The sequence below is a fragment of the Panulirus ornatus genome, chromosome 35 (assembly GCF_036320965.1).
Source record: "Panulirus ornatus isolate Po-2019 chromosome 35, ASM3632096v1, whole genome shotgun sequence".
NCBI classification, from domain to species: Eukaryota; Metazoa; Arthropoda; class Malacostraca; order Decapoda; family Palinuridae; genus Panulirus; species Panulirus ornatus.
In genome coordinates this window covers 1,660,001-1,685,734 of record NC_092258.1, presented here as the reverse complement: position 1 = coordinate 1,685,734, position 25,734 = coordinate 1,660,001, and the positions used below count along the sequence as shown (strand labels likewise).

At 45.9% G+C, this 25,734-nt stretch overlaps 1 protein-coding gene and 1 long non-coding RNA gene across 3 annotated transcripts in view; both read left to right on the top strand.

Annotated features, from left to right (window-relative positions):
* Nucleotides 1-8,842: 8,842 nt before the first annotated feature.
* Nucleotides 8,843-15,507, top strand: LOC139760222 (uncharacterized). The gene is made up of 3 exons (XR_011715278.1): nt 8,843-8,994; nt 14,024-14,160; nt 14,516-15,507. It is a non-coding gene; the product is annotated as an uncharacterized lncRNA (long non-coding RNA).
* A 1,596-nt stretch (nt 15,508-17,103) lies between these two features.
* LOC139760067 (uncharacterized) overlaps nt 17,104-25,734 on the top strand; it is a 181,638-nt gene continuing 173,007 nt past the window's right edge. For both annotated transcript variants that reach the window (XM_071682856.1, XM_071682855.1), the window contains exons 1-2: nt 17,104-17,288; nt 17,721-18,033. The gene's annotated coding sequence lies outside the window, so the exon portion shown is untranslated. The remainder of the gene's footprint in view (nt 17,289-17,720; nt 18,034-25,734) is intronic.

Sequence of the window (25,734 nt, the reverse complement as noted above, 5' to 3'; positions counted from 1 at the left end):
ACAGTCCAGTTATCCTGGTATAACTCTCATGTACGTTGTGAGAACGGATTTGTTATAACCCCGGATGAAGGAGGAGCGAATCAGACAGATGTACACCAGGAACAGCAGCAGCTGAGGTTAGCAAACATACATACACTCACTCACGCCCTCTCTTCCTGTTCCTCTCTCTGATACTCTTTTCCTTCCTCTGTTCTGCCACTCTCTTTCTCTCTTACTATTTCTATGACCCTCTTTGCTACCTAATCTACTCTTCCTGTTCCTGCTGTGACTTGTACTCCAGTAACACTCCTCTTGTTCTTGCTTATTCTTGTTCTGCTGCTTCATCATCTGTTGCTCTCCCTTTAGTTGCTCCCTCTTTCTCCTTGCATAGTTTTCATATCTTCCATAAACTCACGTTGTTTTCCGAGGTTCGTTCTTTTGGTACCTGCTTCTCTGCTGCTGCTGCTATTCTTCCCTTCCTCACTCTACTAAACATTCCTCCTCAGTTACTCATTATCATTACTCTTCTTTCCCATTCTCTGATATTTTCCCTCTTCCACTTTTCCTTCAACTTAGCCTCTTCTTCCTCCTTCCCCTCTTCCTTCCCGCCTGGTCATCCTTCTTCGTCCACTGATGAAGTTGTTATCGAACAAGCAGCGTAAGGCGACTTGATCTCGTAATAGCCTCAGAAGAGCGGAATCTGGCCATTACTTGTCATTGTGGACGTTTGTGAGTGTGATCCGGGCCATGATATAGATGTTTGGATGTGGGTAGTGGCGCACAGTGTGTGTGTGTGTGTGTGTGTGTGTGTGTGTGTGTGTGTGTGTGTGTGTGTGTGTGTGATCACTGCTATGCTCCTCTCATAACTTTGTTTGTTGTTAATAGTTTTCTTATCATGTAACTTGTCATTCAGTTCAACCAATGAGGTCCAGTTCCCTGGACCGTATGTGCACTGTATTCCACAGGATGCGCAGCGGTGCACAGTGAACTCGTCGATCTTGTGGAGAGAGAAAAAAAAATTAGGGACTGTTGACGGAGGACCTGAGGTCTAACCTGACGTAGGACGCGAGAGTCTTGTTTGTTGACCCATTTCTCATCCTCATTACTTTACAGTTGCTGCAGTTGTCTGAAATCTGCTACATTTTGCCATATTTTTTGCAAGATGTTGTTATCTCCATCACTCCACACTTCACTTGGGATTTCAGCATCACCAGTAAGCAAGTTCAGATACAGCGCAGTGTCTCCAGGCAAATTATTTGCTTTGATAAGAAATATCTTTGGTCTTAACACTTCTGAGGTCCCCGCTTGTTCCTCTCGTCCAGATCTTCCATCCCTTACGTGCGTTTCCCGCATTCTCTAAATTATGGAACTATTGATCCATGTAAACAGACCTCCCACCCCTACAACTTTTCACATACACACTCAGTTTGGTCTATACTTTTTCCTTCCATATTCTTTGACTTAACTTCCTGATCCGTAGTCATTGTGAGCTCCTCTTCTTCTTCTCTCATCGTTGTAGTCATTACTAAATCACTTGCAACCCTTCACACATTTTCAGACTGCTGTGCTTGATCTGTTTTCCCCATCCTTGTTGTTGACGCCAGTTAAACAACGCATCATTTCTTACAGTTGTCCTCCCCTTGTACACCCACAGTCTCCTTGTATGTTTCACATATCTACTGTTACATCACCCCAGTCCCTAAATCTGGGAACACTTCAGTATCCAAATTGTCCTCTTAATCAATCATTTCTCCACGATTCTCTTCATCGCAATATCTCCTTTTGGTTTAAGTCTGTTCTTTATTCTCAGGCATTTCCTTTTTCAATGTGTGTGTGTGCGTGTGTGTGTGTGTGTGTGTGTGTGTGTGTGTGTGTGGTGGGGGTGGGGGAAGGGGGGGTTTGTGTCTGTGTGTGTGTGTGTGTGTGTGTGTGTGTGTGTGTGTGTGTGTGTGTGTGTGTGTGTGGGGGGGGGGACAACGTGGTGGCTGTTCTCTGAGAGGCCTGGCAGGTGCTGCGGCGCCGCTCTGTCCCAACACTACACCCGCCGCCTCTCACACCACCTCGCACCCTCCCTCTTCCCCGCCCCATGAGAGGGGGGGGGGGGGTGAGGGCCACTGAGGATGTGCCAGTGGAAGGAGGGCCAAAGGGCCAGCCTGGTGTCAGGACTGTCCTGGGGCAGGGGGGGGGGGTGAGTGAGGAACGGGGGCGTGCTTGTGGAAGGGAGCCTTGTTGAGGGAGGGAGAGGAGAGGGCGCAGAGTGGGCAGTCCTCCATCTGCGGTGCGAAGTCAATTTCAATCAATTTCATCATTTTCCTCGTCCCCTCCAAATGCTACGGTCTGGGTGAGACACCACGGCCACTTGAGTGTAAAGGTTGTTACAACTGGTTACATCAGTGAGTTTGAAGAGCTTGCACAATCCTGGGTACAAGAGTGGGACGTCTTCAAGTATATATATCCAAGTCAGTGAGATATGTTCAGGTTCATACAACCTGGGACCTGAAGGCCTAGAAACTGTGGTCAAAAGTTAAATAATTTACTAGTTAAGTGTGTGTTTTCATAGTGCCCCACACAGCTGACAAACGTAGGCTTTATTTCCTCAGGAAATGCCAGAACCTTTAACAACCTTCACATGGTTGTTGTACCCTGTGTTGTTGTTCTCTTAACATGAAATACCGTCAGACTGTTAGTGGTTGATCGTATGGTGGTGCTTTGCAGAGGTGGCTGGAAGAGTGGAGAGAAAGTTACTTGTAGAGAGAGAGAGAGAGAGAGAGAGAGAGAGAGAGAGAGAGAGAGAGACGAGTGGGTGTGTGTGTCAGGCCTGGCCAGTGTTGTGATAGCTGTGTAAGTGAGGATAAACGTGCCTATCTTACCCCCGCCAGACGGGGCGTCACGGCCGGCACATGACGCCGCATGACGACCCCCAGCCTGGCCATGTGGCCCACCTACATAGTTAGCCAGAATGTGTGTGTGTGTGTGTGTGTGTGTGTGTGTGTGTGTGTGTTCAAGACATTCAAGAGGATCATCCATAACCGAGGGAAATATAGATATGAAATAGAAGTATAGAGACAATAGGTAGATAGAAAAGAAATAAGACGAAATCAGTAAAGATTAATAAAGCAAGATATTGACAGAGATAACGAACAAAACTATGAAATCGATAACGTGCGATAAAAAAGCAAATTTTACGAGTGATAAACGATAGATAAACGATAATTTTTTTGTTTTCTAATTTTGCAGCAAGAACTGAGATATAGCAAAAAGAATTAGAAATATGTGAAAATAGAAGACTGTAAAAAAGAGATGCGAAAAATAACAAAAATTTGTCTTGTGATCGATAAAGGACAATTTGAATTAAGTGAGGCAGAAAGAAAGATGACCAAGAGACAAGAAAACGAACAGCAAAAATTAATAAATGACTGCGGCTAGTTGGGTCATTACCTACAATAACTGATGTGCGTCTTGGAAATCGGACACGGGTGCGTAAATCTGATCCTGCGCGGTAACAGCTTTACCTCTGACCTTATCTCCTGACCTCTTAGGGTCAATTTAATTAATGTCAGGAATTTGTATGCTTTCAAGGAATGAAATATATTGTCCTTATATGATAACTATCAAGACGTCCTATACACTGAAGGAAGAATGCGCGCCATGTTTCAGGACGTGGAGGACGAAATGGACGAGACCTGGCTGCGCCCTTAGAGTTAGGATGGGTTATTTGGATCTATCATGGTGTTGATGAAGAATCTAAAGCTATCTATATATCATTGATAATTAGACTTCGTACGTAGAAGGGTTAACTGGCTGCACGTCATATCATAAACATTGTAACGATGGTTGAACACCCCCCTCCCTCTTCGTCCTACACAACATGGAAATTTGGAGGCCTGAAGGTCAACTAACCATGTAGGGAGGTAACCAACCCACACCAAATCCAAGAAGCTCTGTGTTACACTAAGGTTTGAACCCTAGAGCACGACGGTGCGACCACTGAGCACGACGGCACGACCACTGACCACGACGTTAGCTTAGAGGTCACGCCATTTTACCCAAGGGGCGTGCCGTCGTGCTAAAGGATCATACAGTCGTGCTCAAGAGTCGTACTGTATGTAGTATTTTGCGATAACAGGCCGTTCACAGGGCAGTACTTGGTGGTAAGATTGCCTTCCATAGGACAACACCATCGCAACGGTTGGCCTTCCGTAGGATATCACTTCTGCGGTAAAATGTCGTCCCCAGGACACAGCTTTGCGGCTGAAGGTTGTTGTTCATCTGCAGAACATGGACATTAAGGCAGCGCTAACTGTTTCCTCAATCAACATCGTTGATCTTCCAGGTTAAGACACCTCACACAAGGCCCCGCTATGGAGTCGGACAACCTCATGATGACATTTCAAGACCCCCTGGCTCCCTGGCTCCCTGGCTCCCTGGCACCTTCTGTCTTAGGAATCGACCTCCCGACAGTATGATATCAGACTTCCTGGCTTTCCTAAAGGAGAGCTTTACTGAGAGTCCGAAGCCGACGTATGAGAAAGTGAGGCATTTAGCGCCCAGATAGAGAGACTAACAGGAAGAGAAATAGACAAGACGGACTCTTATACCTAATGAAGTGTCGACAAGCAACAGATGCACGAGAAAGATGGTCTACAAAATGGAGGAATCTCGGCAGTTAAGATAAGAGAGCATTTAGGATGGAGAGGAGGATCAGAATCAACATGAGAAATGAGAGCGAGACAAGAATGGGAAGTGACAAGTGGCAGGGAATGGCTGAGCCAACACCATGGATGGTCATAGCAGGTGTTGAGCTGACGACTCCACCGCCACCCTCGCCAGCCTGGGAGAATGCAAGAAGAAAAAGATAAACAAGAGAGAAATTGGGTAATGATTAAAGGACAGGGAACGTTGTAGGGCAGATACAAGGGGAAGAAAGGAAAAGGGAAAAGCAAGAGGAATTATGAAAGTAGATGAAAATGTAGGCTGACTAACGCACAGATAACTGTAGCAGGTAAGATATATACTTAACGAGAGAACAGAAATGTAAAATTAGACATAGCAAAGAACGAGACAGATAAATAAACATGTAGAGAGACAGATGCAAGCGCAACATGGAACTGAATAAACATTATAACATGAACTGAATAATTCATGATCATGTCAGTATCCACATGCAGGAACCACTTACACATCAAGAACAGGTGAAGTCTTTCTATTGACCTGGAGTAATACAATATCTCGCCTCGAACACCAGAACTAAAATGATATAAGGCGGAGTAAAAAATAACCCGGGCTAGAGCCTGCTTGAACAACAGCACCTCACAGCAGAGTGAGGAGGAACAGCCAAAGGAAACCAGATCTGACGGGGCTAAACATACGCTGAAGCGCAGCAAGAGAAGCCACTTGTTCCCGGGGCTGTTTACGTCAGGTGTAGCGGCGCCAGTGTGTCCCACCAGCAGACGAGGGTGGCCACGACATCACCAGCCAGGCTCCGCCATCGCCACCACCACCACTACCCGCCCAAGCCTCACCACCAGCCAGGACCCTCTACCACCACCAGAGACGCCCCGCCAACAGGAGAAGGCCCCTGCAACCAGACGCCTCGCCCCAGTAGGCTCCCTCGTTTCACAGTTCCAGGCACGCCCTACTCGCCACATTGGGTGGCAGTTTCGACCCACACAGCCCAGCAAGCTGACGCACCCCTTCACCAGACGTACATACCAGACACCATCACTAGCCATAACCTGAAGACCAGGCGCAGTCATCAAGTATATCTGTGGAACACAAACACCAGTCATGTGTCCGCCAAGCAAAGCCCATCACCAGGTATGCTCACCAGAGACATCTACCAGACGTATCAAACGGACGGGCGGTCACCAAACACCACACAGGGCCTGACACCAGACAGTCACCACACACTGCCACCAGATGTCGTCATTAGGCGCAGCCAGCAGGCCCCCCTGTCACCATACACGGCCATCAGTGATATCTGAGAAACATCATACAAGCCGGGAGCAGAGAACACATAGTTACACGCTGCTCCCAGTACCTCGCTAGTTAGTTGTGTGTAATGAATCCTCTTTAACAATGTCATAGACACTTCTGTCATGGTAGACCAAAGAAAGAACAATGCAAATTTGCAAGAGTTTGATTCTACATTGTATTCAGCAATGTCTTATTTACAGATGTTGACCATTCTCTTCATGAGACCTCTGGCAGGAGGCCACCGATGACAGACCGTAAACACAGCCAAACGAACGTGTGCCGTATGACACCCTATGTGCAGGATCTAAACCTTAAACATAATGAATCCAAACAGACGGCAAACACGATGGATGTAGAAACTCAACAAGCACAACATTTCACCACACAGCCACCTCACTGAAATGATACCAGAAGCACTAATACCTGGACATAACAAGGCAAACCTTGTGGTTTATCAGATCTATGAATAACCTGGAGCGCTCAGCTGCGGGAAGAACCTTTAAGGCATAGCAAAAAAAAAGAAAATAGCCATTTTAAAGCTAGTGAGGTATAGTTCTGAATGGCTCCATGGTTAGAAGACTGTAGAACAACTAAACATTTATTTTGTAGGAATACTTATGACCAGAAGTCTTGAGCTCAGTCAACAGGAAATCTGAAAATAAGTCGATTTTTTTTTTTCAGTCAGTGTTTGGTGCAAGTGTCCTGTGGTTATCAGCGGAAGGCAAGGAGGCTCCGGTCATCAGACCTTGACTCCAAGAACAGTTACCAGTCACGTTCCCAGGCGCCGTCACCAGGCGCCATCACCAGGCGCCACCATGTCCTCTCACCATCTTGACCCGTTACCACCGTGACCCATCACCACCATGACCTAATTCCAGACACCAAGTCCCACCATCATTACCAAGCTCCTCCATCACCACCAAGAGTTCTCCATGCACTATTCTCATACGCAACCAACATCAACAACAATGCCAACATCCTCACCACCCGCCCCTGCCATGATCTGCTACCACCATCCCTCACTGCTACCACCATCCCTCACTCCTACCATCATTCCTCATTCCCTCTGCCATCATATCTCTCCAACACACTGTACCATGCTCCCTCTGTCACCATGCCACCACCACCCTGCCTCGCCACCAACACCAGCAGGATGTAAGTAATTAACGTACCAATGTCGTGGATGCGTCTACAAGGCCGTCACCATCATTAAAGAGATGTCACTTGGGTGGCGGTGTGGCGTAGGCTGCTGGCTGGGTGGGCGGGCGGGCGGCTAGCTGGGGAGGAGGGCGTGTCCACTATCCACACACGATACTGAGGCAGGTAAACCGTATTAGGAACTTATCAGTTCAGAGGAACAATTGGCTAGCAGTCTTACCAACCCCTTGGGCACGACGGCACGAAGCTTGGAAGAGACGGTACGAGTCTTGGGCATAATGGTACGACCTTTGACCACGGCAGTACGAGCCTTAGGTATAATAGATTGTTCTTGACCTGACCCCTGAGGTCTTCTTATTCATAATGTTTTCATTCGTGCCCAAGGGTCGTACCATCGTGCTCAGGGGTCGTACCATCGTGCTCAAGGGTCGTTCCATCGTGCTCAAGGGTCGCACCGTCGTACCAAGGGTCGTACCATCGTATTCAAGGGTCTAAGAATCCTACTGGATGTGGATTCAGTCGGCGACTGTTCATTATAAGAGAGAAACCGCTCGCCCGCCTCTTGCTCCCCCAACTCTAAAAGCAAAACAAGTTCTTGAGACGGCTGGGCAGAGCGAGGAGCTGTGGGGAGGCGATTGTTGCTGACCACGACGAGATGTTTCCATAAGAGACCGAGCTATATCAGGCCAGGTTTATGGCGTCAATGGGCCAGTTATCGCAAGCATATTGCGAAAGCGATCTGATGTCATCTGGGTGTTCCAACACCATGTGTGTGTGTGTGTGTGTGTGTGTGTGTGTGTGTGTGCAAGCTTTTCATACACATATCTTCGACAGTAACTGAGTCAACAGGACAGGCTGCAGACTAGTGCTGTGCTGCAGTACTGATCTAGTTTACATTTGTCTGCCAAACGCGTAGTTGGTGACAGAGTTGTCCTCACCCTCTGCGTATTTTCAGAACACATTTGTATATCTCAGGTGTATTTTTGACACTTCCAGCCGTGTGATTCGAACCTTCGCCCGAGTGGGAGATGAGTGAGAGTCGTATCGTTAACCACTTTATTTCCTGATCATATAACCTGCGTACTTACCTACTGGTGAGCTGGGTGTAAAGTTACTTCTGTTTGCTGGGGTTCAGGTCTGAATCCTCCTATACCCACCACGGTGCCTGGTACTGCCATTAACGCTATTCAATTTTATTTTTCTCATGGGATAATGACACCTTGGATCCCATGGTCCACCCCGGCCCACACGTCATACCCTCTTATGCCGTTATGCTGTTCCCACCATATGGCATCTGCCTCCATTCTTTGGGTATGCCCTTCACCCATACCACAGAAATGCCTCTTACTTTAGCGATCTAGGAGAGAGAGAGAGAGAGAGAGAGAGAGAGAGAGAGAGAGAGAGAGAGAGAGAGAGAGAGAGAGAGAGAGAGAGAGAGAGAGAGAGAGAGAGAGACTAATATATCATTCTCGTCAGCCGTGCAACTAATCCCAGAGTCACGCTCTTTCATCAAGCACCTCTTTACTCCGTCAGCCAGTGAGCCATAAGCCTGCCAGTAAGCCACAAATAAGCCAGTAAGCCATCACGAAGCTTGACAGCTTACCTGGGCAGAAGGCTGGACGAGTAGCGAAGATGATAATAATTTTACATCGCCAGGTCCGCCATCAGTCATGGAGCCTGGCATTGAACAGCATTAAAAGATATCACCCCTTCAGACAGTGAAGGTGTGCCGTCGGAGGAGGGCGTGGGTGTAGGTGGGTGTGCGGGCGTGGGCTACCTGCGCTTCCTTTGGAGGAGAATCGTTGTGGTGCTTAAGGAGAACAGGAAGATCCTTAAAGACGTGGGCTAAGCGGAGTCCTACAGATCCGAGCCATAAGGCAAGTAAGTTGGTTAGTGTTGTTGTCAATATTGATCCCTGACGTAAGATCAACAAATGTTATCCTGAACTCCTATCTATCCTGTGGGCGGGCGGTGCCATACGAGAGGATACAGAGTGTACAGAAGGTCTAGGTGGTATTGGACCTCGATGAGTGAATTACATGTCGAATGGAGAGAAAAACTTTAACCGTGATTAGGCAGCAATGATTGGATTATTCAGCTGTTTACATCGTAAGTGAACTGTTTATCTCTGGGCAAAAGCAATAGGAATATATAGTATACCAAGATCTTCAACAAGTGAACAATTTACAGTAGGAAAAGGTAGGATAACTTTCAAGTATCTGAAAGCGAGTATTCATGGGTGAAATGTAGCCGTGGGGGCCTGGGGTAGGGCGGAGGTGGATGTATACAAGAAGGGGTTGTGTGTGGCAGGTGCCACACACGGGCGAGGCACCAGGCCCACAACGTGGCACCCAAGATAGTTTTCTTTGGCCATGCTGTGCGAGGGTGATGGATGGCCCAGTGCTGCGACGGTGGCCAGGCCAGGGCTGGCCAGGGCTGGCCAGGGATGGGAGTCTTGTTGATAGATACCCTCACAGTGCAGGTGGTGGCCAGTGAGGAATGACAGAGATGTGAACAACTTTATCTATACGAAGATGCGCTATAGACAAGGAAAGAGAAAAGGAAAGACTAATAAACATAGATAAAGAAAGAAGCAGACAAGCCAAAGAAATGAACAGAGAGAGATAGATAGAGAGAGAGAGAGAGAGAGAGAGAGAGAGAGAGAGAGAGAGAGAGAGAGAGAGAGAGAGAGAGAGAGAGAGAGAGAGAGAGAGAGAGAGAGAGAGAGAGGAGGAGGAAAAAAGGGTGTAAGAGAAACAGGGAGAGTCTGAGATCCGACTCAAGTAGCGGGTGGCAGGTGGCCCCGACTCTTGTTGAACCTGAATGATGAGCCAGACAAAGATACCACTCACATCCCCAGGAGCCAGGATACAGCAGGGAGCGGGGCAAGGGCAGGAGGGCAAGGGCGATCTCAAGGGCTAGGGCACGACTAAGGGAAGCACGGGAAAGAATGGTTAGCGAGGCAAGACGGGCAAGTAGGGTGTCAGGGGCAGTGATAGCAAGCAACATGTCTGTGACAGAGAGAGGAACAAGCAAGACAGCTAAGGTCGATGGGAAGAGATGGGCAAGTGATGGCAACGGGGCAAGACGGGAGACAAGATCTGAGGACCAGCGAGGAAATACGAAGGTTTTAGGAGGAAAAGTGGGCTCTGCCTGAGGAACAGGAAGACATATGAACATTTCTGAAGGATAAAGAGGAAATGTAAGAAGCAGGAAAGTGTGAAAGGATTCTTAGGAGGAAAGATAACCAACTGAAGAACATAAGGACTCCGGCCGGAGCAGTGTTGGAATGAGGAATGCCAACCGGAAAAGAGAGAGAGAGAGAGAGAGAGAGAGAGAGAGAGAGAGAGAGAGAGAGAGAGAGAGAGAGAGAGAGAGAGAGAGAGAGTAACTTTAGGATGCAGGAAAATGAAAGTGAATGAGTGAAGGCAGATCACGGACTGAGGCAGCAGATTAAGATGTGAGCAAAGATATAAGCTTCAACACATCCCGGAAACTTGTTAAAACTGAAACGAGGTTTCCTCCTCTTATTGCCAGGCATGACCAAACAGCCACTCACTAAAGGCGTCTTGAGTAGACAGACATAAATCTTTGCCCTAGAATGTTGTTGCTCGACGCTGGGGTAAGACAAGGGCATGACTGAGCCCCGCCATGTTTGCCTCCTGATTATATATTCACTCAGTGAAAGACTTGGTTCTTGTAATGATGCTCACATTTAGGTAACACCTGTGCCGATGTGTCTGAACATGACGGTTATCTGTTACAGTTGGCAGCCAACACTAATGTAACGAGGAAAATGTGTGAATATTTGAGAAGATTACAGGGTTGAAAAGTAACCAAGCTTTATCACTTGTAATTGTGCGTTGCTTATCGTCTACCAGTCCAGCAGCCCCTAAAACATATTTGCATCGAATTATAAAACAGAACCATACCATTTAAACATTTACAGAATCATTTAAGGATATGAACTCTACCGCTGCTTCTTGTATGATATTTTCATATATCTTTATATACATTTAACTGACAATCAATGTGACTAAGACAGAATAAACTGTGTATCAGCAAGACACAGATTGATCTATATATACATATATATTAGATTGCTTTTCCGTAAATCAGACGCCTGAGGAGAAACAAGCAACAGAGAACAGTAAAGGAAAAAAAATTAAACCCTAGTTCATCAAAACAGAGCATGTTGATTGAATGGTAATGTGTAATGACACATATCTATCGTAGGCTCCTCCATCCTAGAAGGTCGAGCGTCTATCCCTGTTGGTCGAGAGTAATTCCAGTGTTTGAGCAGGTCAATATGTGGGGGAGCTCCTGACGACAGATGAGAATGGAGGGGACCCACAGTGGGTGGTTACTGTCTTCCGTATGGTTACGGATGGGTGAAAATGGTGGTTCAGTTATTGGCTAATTGGTCGTCTGAGGCACTCCAATAAACGTATGATAAAATTTTACATAAAAATACATAGTATAAACCAACATATGAATGACAGATTGCAAGCCTGTTCTGTCATTAAATATACTCCTCACAAACCACACATTCCTCAACGCTTTACCAGCAGAGGATCGTACTTGCACACAGACTGTCGTTATGTGCTTCCAACGATGTGTTTCCAAATATCAGTCAGTAAGGGAGAAATATATTGTTATACAAATACAAATCTAGGCCAAAGCGCCTCCCTTGATCAAAAATGCTTTCTCAAGACAAACCGTTATTTTTAGAGATTGTTTCATCTTTTTGTTTTTCATTCACACGTGATTTACATCCATCACCTTCCGAGCTTAACAGGATGTGGGTCAGCAAGCACAGGATGTATGGGTCTTATGAGGGACGCTCACTCATCCTTGAGTCAGTGTTTGACAGCGTCGCACATCGAAAACCTGCGGACATTGTGGGAGTCACTCCTTCCCATGTTGCGACAAGACGTGTGCACCATCGTCTGATGTGCAGCAAGGAATGTACACCTTCATCTCATGTGTATCAAGGCATGTGCACCAAGGCATGTGCACCAAGGCATGTGCACCAAGGCATGTGCACTAGCATCCTATGTGCACAGCATATCTTACTGACTCACACAGAGCGCCAGGCTGCTTCTAGAAAGATAAGATTCCCTTTAAATTCTCAGCATGATTGAGGAAGCCTCCAGCTCAGTGTAATTAACATAAACCATGAACGAAGACTCAATCAGAGCGCCAGCTGGCTGGGGATTGCTGAACAAAAGCGCCAGCTGGCTGGGTATGGCTGGACATAAGCGCCAGCTGGCTGAGCGTAGCTGGAGATGAACGCCAGAGACAATATCACAAGCTGCCTCAAGTCCTCTTCTGTTGTCAAGTATCACAGGAGACACCAGGGTGTTGGGTGCTCTCACTCTGAAGGTGCTGAGCATGTCTGAGCGCTGAGCACACCGAGCCACTCCTTCACCATAACATAAGTCTTTTGTCAGGATGTTATAGTCAGAAGTACTCGTGAGGCAAGGATCATAAGGATGATTGTTTTCATTCTTTCTCATGAGTTGTGACCTTACCAAGACGTAACTTTCACGGCCTATCTGGGTTAAACCATCAGTTACATTGTTTTGTATTTACAAAGGAAATTACTTTATCTTTCTGATTTGATCAGATTTCGACTCGTGTTCGATGAATATATATATATATATATATATATATATATATATATATATATATATATATATATATATATATATATGGGTCACTGATGGTAGGAGATAGCGGAAGCGAGCGTGGTGCGGTAGCTTCTTATTGAACTATCGGATGAGGCTGTTTAGTTGATGGTTGGAGAGAGTCATGAAGGACCATGCTAAGAGCCTCCTCGTTGGTACCGTTAGAGTGGCCGGAAATGATTTTGCATGTCCTGTTCACCTCTCCTGGTAGCCTTAGTTGTGTGGTGGGTAGATGGGAGGGACTAGGCGGAGGAGGAGTAGGCAGGCTTGGGAAGAATGATTCATGTAGATCTTGACTTATGACGCCGGGAATCCAAGTGTCTCGAGTGTGCGAGGAACGTAGAGATGATAGGTGGCGGGCGTGATGACGGTGCTGAGTGTTCCTTCCACTGGGAAGCTGGGTAGACTGAACGACCTGGAAGGAACCAGTGGCCTAGTGACAGTAGGGAGGAGGGACAGTGTTAGTAGCCTAACAGGATGAAGAAACTGGATGGGACTGAGGCCTAATGAGACACCAAGAGATGGGATACGTCAAGAAGTGAGGGCTGCATGTTGTGTGTTTGTCTGTTTGTATATAAAGAACACAATATCTACCATCATCAAAAAAGAAAACTAATGTATGAGAAAGATTTGCAAGTGCTGAGGAGGAGGAGGAGGAGGAGGAGGAGGTAGTGATGCTATGTTTGTGTCAGATCTGTTCCCAGGGTGTGGCAGTGATATATATGCAGTAATTCACTGCACGATCTTCACTGTTCCTCACTGTCACTCTACTGGTGTGTGAAGAGCGGGGTACTCTGGACCAGACGTCTTTAGTGTCTTCAAGGAACCTTAACTGACCTTTTTGAGTAAGATGAGACCACCTTTGAACACGACGTTGCAGCCCCTTGAGCATGGTGGTACGACGCTTGGGTATGATACTGACTAGTTTGGACAATATAAATCATAATGATAACTTCACCGTAGATGGAGACGTGATGACCAGCAAGAACAGGATGAAGTTATGGTCCAGAAAATGTAATACGAACAAGAGCAATATCATCTTCAGCAGCAGAGTTATATAACTGTGGCATAAACTTCCATCAGTTGTCGTTAAGATGCAAACTATCAATACGTTTACATAACGACTGAACGATCACTTTACTGATAGAAATTATTAGTGAATAACCCTGTTCAAGAATGAGAATGTAGTGTGGACATATTTCATCTTTAATTCTTTACAGGTTAAAGGCTTGAATACTTCCTTCCATTATACTCTCTTCATCCTGTCTGGTCTTCCTTCATGGTTATCTTCCTGCGGGAGGGAGATGGTGGAAGGGGAGGAGCCTTCTGCTGCACTATCCTGTAGCCATCTATAGTGGTAGGTGGGGAGGAACCTTCTGCTTTGCTCTCCTGTTTCCATGTACATAGATTAGGAACTTAGGTTATCATTTAGTCTTAGAAGAGATAAATTCGATATAGATATTCGATCTCATGGTTATCTTTCTCTCCCATTTACCCATGATGGTCTTGTCTTTGCCTTGACCCATGAAGAAAGGTTAATGATCTCTTCTTTATTTACTCAAGATCTTAGATATAATTCATTTAATGAATCCAGAAAAATCTTCCCAGACTCAGCCACTTGCACTAGGAGACAGTCACAGGATAAAGTGATGATGCTCAAGCGATTCCCCGCTACATATAAGCATATATAACACGTCTGTTTATCTTCCCAGGGCAGAGGCATGCAGAGGAGGAGGCTGGCTGGCTGGCTCCCTCCACAAGTGCCTCTCAGGTTGCAGTGGTCAAGCTTTCCACGGCTGCATTTTGAGATAAGACTGACCCAGGGAAGCCGCGTCTTCTATTTATAAATCATTATTGTTTTCTTAGACACCAGAGCTGGCTCCCTGAAGCTAAGGACCTGGCCAAGGATGCTGAAGGATCCTCAATCATCAGAACTGGCTCGCTAGAGATGAAGACCTGGCTGAGGACCTGGACAAGGTTGTTGGTAGATTCCTAGGAACTAGGGCCGGCTCCCTGTAGCTGAGGACCTGGTCAAATCAACTGAAGGATCTTCAGACACTAAATCTGGCTCGCTAAAGCTGAGGACCCGGCCAAGGCTACTGAAGGACCCTACTCAAGCAATTACCGAAAACCTGTTTACAGTTAGAGAAGTGAATGAAGACATTTGATTCGACAAGATAATGCATGTAGACAGTGTCCTGTTTTGCCCGCTTAATTCAGGTCAAACCATTCTACAGACTGATGTTTATCACATCACATTTATTAACATTTCAAGTTTCCTAACCATCATCAGTCCTTCCTCAAACCCATATAACGAAGTCGTTGAAAAAGTCACCCTTAAAACCCTCTCTTCATCTCCTACATAAACAATAACAACAGCTCCCCACCCACTACCCAGGAATAAGACCGGGACTTCCAGGAAGTTGGCTACGCTGGCTGGCGTGGCGTGACCACTCCAACAAAGGACCCCAATATTCTTCGAGAAATTCTTCGAAGTCATTTTACTAAAAAGGTAGATTGTTCACAAAAATATATAATTTTCATGGTTCTGTTTCCGACACTTACCATAAGATTCATCAACAGAAATATTCTGTTAAGAAAATCAATGGGATTTGGTGATCATAGTAAAAACATAAAGTAGTCTTTATCTTATCAAACTTCCTTTATAATGTGTAACACTGTGCCTCCTGACCCTCCCTGACCACACAGGTACAGCACGGTACCCTCTGACCCTCCCTGACCACACGGTACAGCACGGTACCTTCTGACCCTCCCTGACCACATAGAACAGTAAGTCAGAGAGGGATTTATGGTGATCCATATTCATACAGCAAAAACGTGTTAAACCACAGAGCCCAGCACTGGCCATGGCCCTCCCCCACCCACCAGTCCTCAGCTGTTCCCCAGCGCCTCCCTTCCCGCTGTTCCTTTTAGTCTCTCTTTCCGTTATCCCTCAGCTGTTCATCTACGTCTCCCCTTCTCGTTTGCCTCAGCTGTTCTTCTGTGTCTCTCTTACCGTTATCCTCAGCTGTTCTTCTGTGTCTCTCTTACCGTTATCCTCAGCTGTTCGTCTTCGTCATCTCTCTCGTTGCCACCTCCTCCTACTCTTTCATTAGATTTTTCCCTTCCCTCTTCGTCGTTCCTCTGCTTCGTAAATCTCTTCTGTCGCTGCCTTAAGTCATGGTCTGTTTTCACCAATGATCCATCATCTCGTCCATTCCCCCTACCACCCTCCCCGCCTCACGTGCCCGTCCCGTGTCTCCTCCTCCTCCTCCTCCTCTTCATTTTCTTGTCCCCTCCTCCTCCTCCTCTACCCCACTCCCTGGTGGAGGCGCGGCTGGAGGTAACATTACCCGGGCAGGACGGTCGCCGCCGCCGCCACCCTCCTCCTCCTCCTCCTCTGCCTGGCGCCAGCGGTGCAAGAGGGTGTGTGTGTGTGTGTGTGTGTGTGTGTGTGTATGTGTGTGTGTGTGTGTGTGGCGCCCCTTTAGCCCCGCGTCCACTCGTCGAGGGCCTCTGGTGCTCAGGCGGGTGGCCCGCTCATTACTGCTCTGTGTATACCTCTTTCAGGAGGGTTCCTTGGAGGGAGGGAGGGAGGGAGGGAGGGAGGGAGGAAGGCAGGACGGTTGGTTATCGGTTTCAACATCGTCTGCACCGCCCCGTCGGTCTCTCTATGTGGCCTGTCTGTAGCTATATATACACCTTTGTTGACTGCTTTGGGTTGCTTCTCCGGTCGTCAGGTTTCTCTCCGTGTTTGTCAGCTTGTCTATTTATCCGCAGGAATGCATGACGGACGTATCTGCCCGCCTGTCACTCGCCTGGTAAACACGTGTCAGTCCTTTTCGTCATAAATGCCTATCTGCATTAGTCCGTCGCTATGTTTCTGGTCTGTAGAGCAGATCCTCTTGCTCACTCCTGCATATCTCTTTCCCTCCCGTATATCAGTTTTATTCTCTCTCTCTCTCTCTCTCTCTCTCTCTCTCTCTCTCTCTCTCTCTCTCTCTCTCTCTCTCTCTCTCTCTCTCTCTCTCTCTCTCTCTCTCTCTCTCCGTCTTCCCGGCCACCTCCTCTGGCCAGCTCCTTCACTACCACCTGAGACAACAGTGCACGTGCCTCGATATTTTGAGCTGTAAACACCGAGGAGGTCCGTGTGGACACAAGCAACTCTAACTTTTAATGTGAAAAGTAATCACGACACTATTCACTATACGTATTTTTTCAAGCATAATCCTAACACTGTCTTTTGACGACATAACAATTAGTTTTATTTGTTTTTACAAATCTTCGTTAATCAAGCAGACGTGAGATGTCGGCCGAGTCTGCCAGTAGACACCATCTCAGCTGACATGATCAACAGAAGCTAAGGTTTACGTCATGTCATGACTGCACCTCAAGCACTTGATACTATTTGCTCCGCGAGTTGAGTAACGCAGCAGCGTCGCAACCAGTCTCCAGCCAGGCAAGCAGCAGCAACACCCGCCACAAGTAGGTCTTCTGTTTGTCCCCCGGCAGGTCCCGGCAGGTCCCTGCAGGTCCTCTGTTTGTCCCCCGGCAGGTCCCTGCAGGTCCTCTGTCTGTCCCCCAGGAGGTCCCCTTAGATACCATGTTTGTCTCCCTGGCAGGTCCCTGCGGAACTCTCCCAGGAGGTTGAACATGGCTCTTCGAGGACAACACCCTCGTGGTGACCACTCATCATCACGAACTTTATTACCGAGTTGATATAACTTTACATAATTAGATATTTGGACAACATGAAATCACTCACATTAATTCAAAGTGATTAACAAGAAATAATAGGTAGGTGAGGATAATTCCTATGCACATATATCATGAAAGACGATATTAGTAGCATGAGTAATGAAGGTATAATTGAAGGAAGATGTTCCTCAGATATTAATGATCTTCACACGTGCTCAGCCGCCCTCCTCCCAGCGCCAGTGACGTCATGACTATAAACAGCATCTAAGGACTGAGTCAGCTATTCATGGATCCCTTTCATGACGTCACGTAAAGCTGAGTCGATCACTGCTGGTACTCCTGCTGATCATCGGACGAACCTAATACCCGGAATTAACTGCGGTAAACCCAACATAGCGCCACGTGCGTTGTTGCGTTACTCCCTGTTCGTCCTCCTGCTGCCAGCGGACGACTGGTGGTCCCAAGTGCGCAGTAGTAGTACAGAGGGTCGCCTCCCGCCACCTACACACCAGCTTCACTCCCTAGACACAAGGTAAGACATGTTTGATGAATTACCGTTATGATAAATTCTGGAAGATGTAACTAAATATAGAATATAACCTGCTCTTATGTCAGATGGAACCCAGCTCTTACGTCATTTGGAGCCCTGCTCTTACGTCATGTGGAGCCCTGCCCTTACGTCATGTAGAGCCCTGCTCTTACGTCATGTGGAGCCCCGCTTTTACTCTTCCGGAATGTAATTAAGAAATTATGAAAATCTACTTAAATGGCCCGCCTCCCCCGCCTGTTAGAACTTAATGCAGCGAAGCCAACAGGTTTTCGAGCCTGAGACACTGAAAACACGAGAGTGATCGCTACACCAGTCACTTGAACGCATCATTTAATGAGATTATGTTCATACATTTCCAAGGAAGGCCTCAAAGACGTTATCCTGCATTCATAAGATCATTTGCATAAAAGGTCTATTAATATGTCACATGGTTTACCGAGGTATACTATAGGAAAGATTGATGTGAACTCACGGGTATACTAATGGAACGACGAGCGAACCAATTGAAGCGGTTTCTGCTTCAGGGCGCCCGTGTGTCGGGGCGGGCGAGTGGGACGCGGATCAGGAGCCAAGTGACTAACCAGTCAGGGTGTTGGACCAGGCACACTGAGGCCACCTGACCTGACAGGTATATGTTGTGGTGTTACAACAGCGCTGGAGACTACTAGGTTTGTGCGTCTGTCTCTCTCTCTCTCTCCTTCGAAGCTTCCAATATGAATCTCCTTTAAACCTGACCTGAGTTGACCTACCCCTGCCTTAGCCTAAACAGACCTGCCCTGACCTAATCCTCTCTGACCTAAACAGATATAAGAAATGATAGTCTGTGTTCGATTCGTCATGTTGCTTTCGACATTTCTCCAAGCTGCCAGTGTCTGCACCTGTGTCTACTACCCTCAAACTTGGCCACGCTCGCTGAGTGCCAGCGTGGCGTTGTGCAACACGGGAGTACAACAGTTGTCAATTGTCTTACTGCAAGTTCGACAGTTATCTAGCAACAACAGGAATATGATGGTTTGCAAGAATAGTGTAAACACGTGAAAGCACTGATATCACCGCACTGCACTTTGTTTTAACCATTTGTTCACTCAGTAGATGTGTAGATTACATGAACGATTTCATTTTTGTCGCATATATATATATATACATATATATATATATATATATATATATATATATATATATATATATATATATATATATATATATATATATATATATATATATATATATATATATATATATATATTCTCGATAGGCACTCCTTTTAACCCACCTCAACCCCAAATGGAAGGATGGACATCTGGGTTGGTTCTGAGTCACCCTCTCGATCCGGCACTCAGACACGGGCTCGTGTGATTTATAGGTTTCATCACTGCCCACGACCCATCGCTACCCACTGTACACATCGCTACCCACGACCCATCGCTACCCACGACCCATCGCTACCCACTACACATCGCTAACCACTACTAGTCGCTAACCACGACCCATTGCTGCCCACTACAATACAGAGATTCAAGAGACGTTAAAGAAACACCTTTTGCTTTTATAAAGACTAGAATAGAGATATATTCACTAGTAAAGTTATTATCTCAAAGACTCACAAGAATGTCAAGATGTTCTCTTTGAAAAGTTTCAAACACTGAGAGACCAGTTTGACCTCCACAAAGTAGCACAAATAAAGCTTCTCGTGTCTGCAGCTGATATTGTCTTGTTATGTTACAGATAACATAGAGTTTAGGTTGAAGCAAGACGCTGAACGTTAAGGGTCACGTCAAAAGCCAGGCCATCAAACACAAGGGTCATAAGGTTGCGTTCAAGAGTCTTCCCGTAAAGCAACAAATGCAAAGATAGTGATACTTAAGGCTGCTTGCGTGCTTTGAAATCATCCTTACATAACTAGATTCAAATATGGAAGAATCTAAACCTGTTTTACGAAGCTTTGGGATGTATCGGTACTTAATGAGACATGAACAACTGCAGAGCTATTGTCTCACTTCCATGTGAACCCAGCACCACCATTGGAGGACGAGTGAACCACCTCACGTTAAACCAGCATCACCAGTGGGTGTCACTGGGGTTGGAGTGAACCACCTGGACTGGGCCCCAGTACCACCAGTGTGGGTTGCCTGACGCAACCAATACATGTTGCTGTACCCAGATGAACCCAGTTATGCAATGCTTAAAATAATTCTGTAAAGGATATGTACATAAGTGACATGCTATTTTCTGGATTATATAAACATAAAACATAATCTCTTTTATTATGGATAGTTCATTAATTAATCCTCACTGACGTATGAGGAAAATGGATGTCTGATGATTCATTGTGTTAGTTTTTACAAACAATGATAATTAATGATTCATACACAAAATGTAAAATATAGATGCTATATACACATACAAGTTCATCACCACCATGTGTGAACCTTAAGTTCAAGCTTCTGTTGTATAAGTTGGTACATTCGGTTAACACACTTTACTAAAAATGGCCTGAAGTAGATGTGATGTTTTATAAGATTTAACAGATATCTTACGAAAACCTTAGTATTGTGAATCTATTTTTAGGTAAAGGAAAGAAAGGACATGAACAATGGCCGAGCCTTGCCTTCCGTCACAACTGCACACACACGCGAAAAAAAACAGGTTCTTGGGCACACTTGAACAAACGGTCGAAGCCTCTCTTGTCTCTGTGTACTACAAACACTCACAATTCCGGGTACAGCATTAGTCCAGTTTACTCTTGTAACAGAGCACCGCCACGTCACACCCAGCTGTGAGATCATAGTCGCTCTGGTATTCGTCGAGAAATATAATAATAAACATCAGGAAGGATGATAAAGTCTGTATTTACGTTGGTCGTGTCACCTTGGCCCACTGGCTCGGGCGACACCTGAGTATACAAGATGAGGTACACATCCAGCCGCTGCCTTGTCCCTGCTTGGCCACTGGTGAGTACCTCCTGGCTAGCCACTTGTGTGTGTTTCCTGACTCACTGGTGAGTAAGCTTGTGTCTTTATTCATCCTGTATTGTATCTTCCTACTGCCTTCTCTGTGTACAGGAATACCTCAAAAGTTCCTTATCACACGAACTGATATCCAATTTTCAAATTTACTGAGGATGATAATGTGTACCGTTCCGTACAGTTTATATTAGTCTTTGATTTGTATGTTGCCATATAACGTAGTCTATTCTCCTTATATTCCTACGCTGTTTGTTGCCATGATAATGTGTCTGGCATTGTTCTTAGAGGAGGAAGTGGGATGTTGTGCAATTATACACAGAGGCTTAAGTTCTCAAGTTTAATCTAGAAAGTTATACGAAACACCAAGAACCCCAGGCAGGTTCAGACTTACATCATATTCTACGTTCTTTTGTTTTAGGTTTACATGCTATAGATTCCTTGTCCTGTGGTGTACATCATCCTTTAGCTATCGTAACATCAATGATTCATCCTGACATGCATCAGTATGGCTTTTGCAAGGCAGGATCCAGAGGTGATATCCTCTCCCATCTTACTAATGTCTGGTCGTCCTGTCTGAGAGGTTTATGCTGTAGTCCTTGATCCATCGAAAGTCTTTGACAGTATGTGGTATCAAGGTCCTGATCTCCAAGCTCCCTTATTTTGGCTTCCTCCCTGACTCTGTTATCTCATAAATGGCTTCCTCTGTGACCGGTCTGTCTCCATGATTTGTTGATGGATCAACCTCTATCTCTCTTTCTCCATCAACACCGGTGTCCCCAGGGCTTTGTCCTGTCTTCTGTGCCATTCCTCCTTTTCATCATTAATATTCATTCTTCAAATGCTAGTGCTTTCAGAATGCACTCCTCGACTGCTTTGAAATCCACTCCATCATATCTTTCTCGTCACAAGTGCCTTTGTAAACTCAGATATGGAAAGTGGGAGCAGACGCAACCTGGTAGAGCTTAGTGCCTCTCTGACTCACTGTTTTTATATTTCCCTCACTAAAACTACTCATGACCTTCTCAACTCCTTTGAGGGCATTATAATTCAACCACTTTACGCAATAAACATTCAATAAACATATTCGGCATCACCTTAACAAAACTGTCTTAGAAACCTTTCTATATGAAATACCTAAGTCTGCCTCTAAGAAACTAGGAGGCCTATATAGAAACAGGAGATTCTTCACTTGTAGACAGATGCTCATCGCATACAAATGACATTCTTTTTCTATGACGATCTCCCCTCACATCTGGGGAAGGACTGGCTCTACACACAAAGTAATCCGACGTATCATGTATCCCACAATTTGACCTCAAAACATGACCTACTTCCCCCTCCCCGCCAAGGAGTTGACTCTCTTTCCTTCTTCTATAGATATTACTCTGGTTTTTTCCCCGTAAAATGGCTGTTTGTGAGTCCCAGTTATTAGCTAGACAACTTCCCTGTCTATTAGCCCTCATTACTTGGCATCACTGAAAGTTATTGCCCCTGACTGGAGCCCCTGACCAAAAGAAGTTAAAAAAGATACATCGTGACAGTAATACCTGCATCTCTAACTATGTCTTCTACACCGATTATGTTACAGTTGATGTTTGGTTATCTCATCACACTTCTCCTCCATGACACCAACATGTGTTCTCTTATCACACAAGTCTATTCCGTTGTCTCTCTGGCGGAGAGAGACACTTGATCAAATTACTGCCAGGATGATTCTCCCTCACTGCCACCAGTCCTGTCCTCCCACCCAGCCCCCCCTCTGGCCCTCGCTGCCTCACTCCTTCCGTCTTGTAGCTACAGAAGTCATCAGGAGTCGGCAGGGAGGTGCTCATTCCGCCCCTTCCCCTCACACAGCCCCGCTTGTTGCCTCCACAACCACCCTGTTCCAAGAAGTACAGACAACAGCTGCCGGGTGGGTCCTGCTGCAGCTGCACACACACATCAGCACTATTATGAAGGCCGAGGTGCCTCCCAGGCCCCCACATGGTCTGATTAACGTCAGCTTTTATTACCGCCTTCTGCGGGAGGCAGCCGCCCCTCCCACCAGAACAAGAGGTTTTGAGAGCAATAAATTTAACTGTGTCAAACCTTTGGGCTGACTTGGAATTACGATGGTATGCGAATTCTTCCTTAATGCGTCATGTGTTTCATTCAAGATTCGATGCTCTGCATACCTGATTAAAAGACTTAAGGATAATCAGATGAAGGATCCAAATAAAAGATCACGAATATTTGTAGAAACAGTAAATTCTGCGAGCGAGGTATCGGGGTAATAGACAGGCCATGGGAGAAGAACTGGGTGGTGGAGATACATGTTCCGGCCAACTCTGGGGAGTCGTGGCACCCGAGTGACTTGTAGGAAGCTATGGTACGATAGCCATATTGATTTACCATTCCCTGCTGTGTTTACCCTAGACCAACGGTCTGTGTGAAGGGATGTTAATGTTCGAAATCTATAAAAACCAGATGTATCTCAGCTATCACTAAATAGAGATATTAAAAAGATTTATTATGTAACTTTCTGTGGCATGTATTTGGAAATTTTTTGCATTGGTTAATGATTTCTTGCTCGCATGCAGGTGCAAGCAGCGTCTCCCGGCAAATTTTTCTAAGCATTATGGTGTAAGGGTCCACCCTGCCAGCACACAGCTCTTGTGCGCACATCAACTGGTTGCCAACTGCCTGAGTTGTTCTCAAACCTACAGCCAGGTAGATGATAGATATACTGAAGAGAATTAGGCAGAGAGGGAAGTAACCCGGTAGAAAAAGAAGTAGAAAATGAAAGACAGGAAACATAATGCTGAAGACTAGAGAAATGAGAAGAGTAACACACATCCATCATCTCCTCCAGTGTGTACAGGCCGTAGCCCTGTGTCAGGCCACATAATGTCTCCATCTGAAGCACACGTTACCACCCTACACGGTGCCCAGATCCTACCCCTCCACCACGCCACATACACTGCACCCAACACCTATTCTGTGCCAGTCCACGCCATGTGTCAGGTTCCTGTCCCTCTGGAGCCCCACAGTGGGTGTAGCGTGCCCCTGCCGGCCATACACCGTACCTACCGTCTCGCATACTGCGCCCTGTCACCTCCCTGTGGTGGGCTGTAGTCCCTCGTGGATCAACACGTCAGCCAGGAGGAGTGGTCGGGCTTGGCCAGGGCCCCCGTCACGACTCGCTTTTATAGGCAGTTCCTGTTAGTGTGTTGACGAACCGGTCATTGTGTGCAGATGTAAGCCAGCCGTCACGGCCTGAAGGTGGTTCCCCTCCTCCTGCTCCTCCTCCTCCTCCTTTTGACTCAGGCCAATCATGACACAACTGTCATGTTGTAAAGAGACAGTTAGTGTCATGCAGTAAGACATAGTTTATTTTCTTGCTGAGGATCTTGACATTACTATTTCTTTTTCTTCTTTTTTCCTCCTTCTCTTCTTTTGCTTCTTCTTCATCTTAACTTCTTATTCAAATCTTTATTTTTACCTTTACACTCACTTCTGACGACAGAGTGACCGATATCATCAGAACTCTTTCAATTCCTTCACACTACAACAAAACGTAGAAAACCTGGTAATCAATAATGGAAGAAAATACATTTCAAACACCAGTTCTCCAGTGCGTACATAAATAATCATTACCAATGAAAGCAGACGACCAGTAGTCACGCATCTCTCTGCTCATTCGCTCTGATCAGCTGTGAGCATAGGGCCACATATCTACCCCTGGATCATGATCAGCTGGGCCACACATCTGCCTCAGGGTCCAGCCCAGGACGAGGCATTCACACAATTATTCACTTGAGTCAAGTGGCCAACCTCACATACTGACTCCATTGTTGGTTTATCATCACCCTCACCGCCCCGGGCGGCGGTGGTCCTCGTATATGAGTGACAGTAGTAGCTACTGCTGAAGTGGTAATCGTTGTTGTAACAGTAGTAGGTGTAGATATGTTGGTCATTGTGGTAGCAATAGTTGTTGAGGTGGTTTAGTAGTAGTAGTAGTAGTAGTAGTAGTAGTTGTTGTAGTAGTAGTAGTAGCTGGTGTTGTAATGACATTATTCTACAATGGCCTAGACTGCCATCGTATATGCCTATTGCATCACAAATAGCAGTGATCTGAGGACTACAAGCAAAGGTGGTATCTGTAGACGCCATACTCTTACATGTAGTCTTGCTGGCTGGTGTAGTAATGGCCATAAGAGTAGCAGTGATGAATCAAGCAGTGATGATACTATTAGCACTAATTAGCTATACATGTTGAGATGCCCTCGTATAGACAGAGAATGAGACTGATGCTATAGATGATAATGACCTCAGAGGTCAAAGGTAACACGCGTGACATGATAGCACAGAAGGCAGGGGAGATTGTATCACTGAGAAGGTTGTAGGATCACTGTAACAAGATGTAGATGTCGAAGGATTAGCAGGGCTATCACAGTCACTGTCAAGATGCAGTGATGCCTTCAGAGATGGCCAAATTCCCTTCAATAGAGCCAATCTGAAGTAGTATATCATATCAGATCTTACTTTCAAGAGAAGAAAATAGTTTTTAGAATCGTCATGATGCATCTTAGTGAAGGGAATTCATTCACACTAGTGAAACCGGTGTCTAAATAATCTAAATATAGTATCAGTCATTTAAACTAACTAACATGTTGAATGCGGTATTCAGTTTGAATAGGATTTGATTTGTGCCGATATCACCAGCAAATCTCTTGTG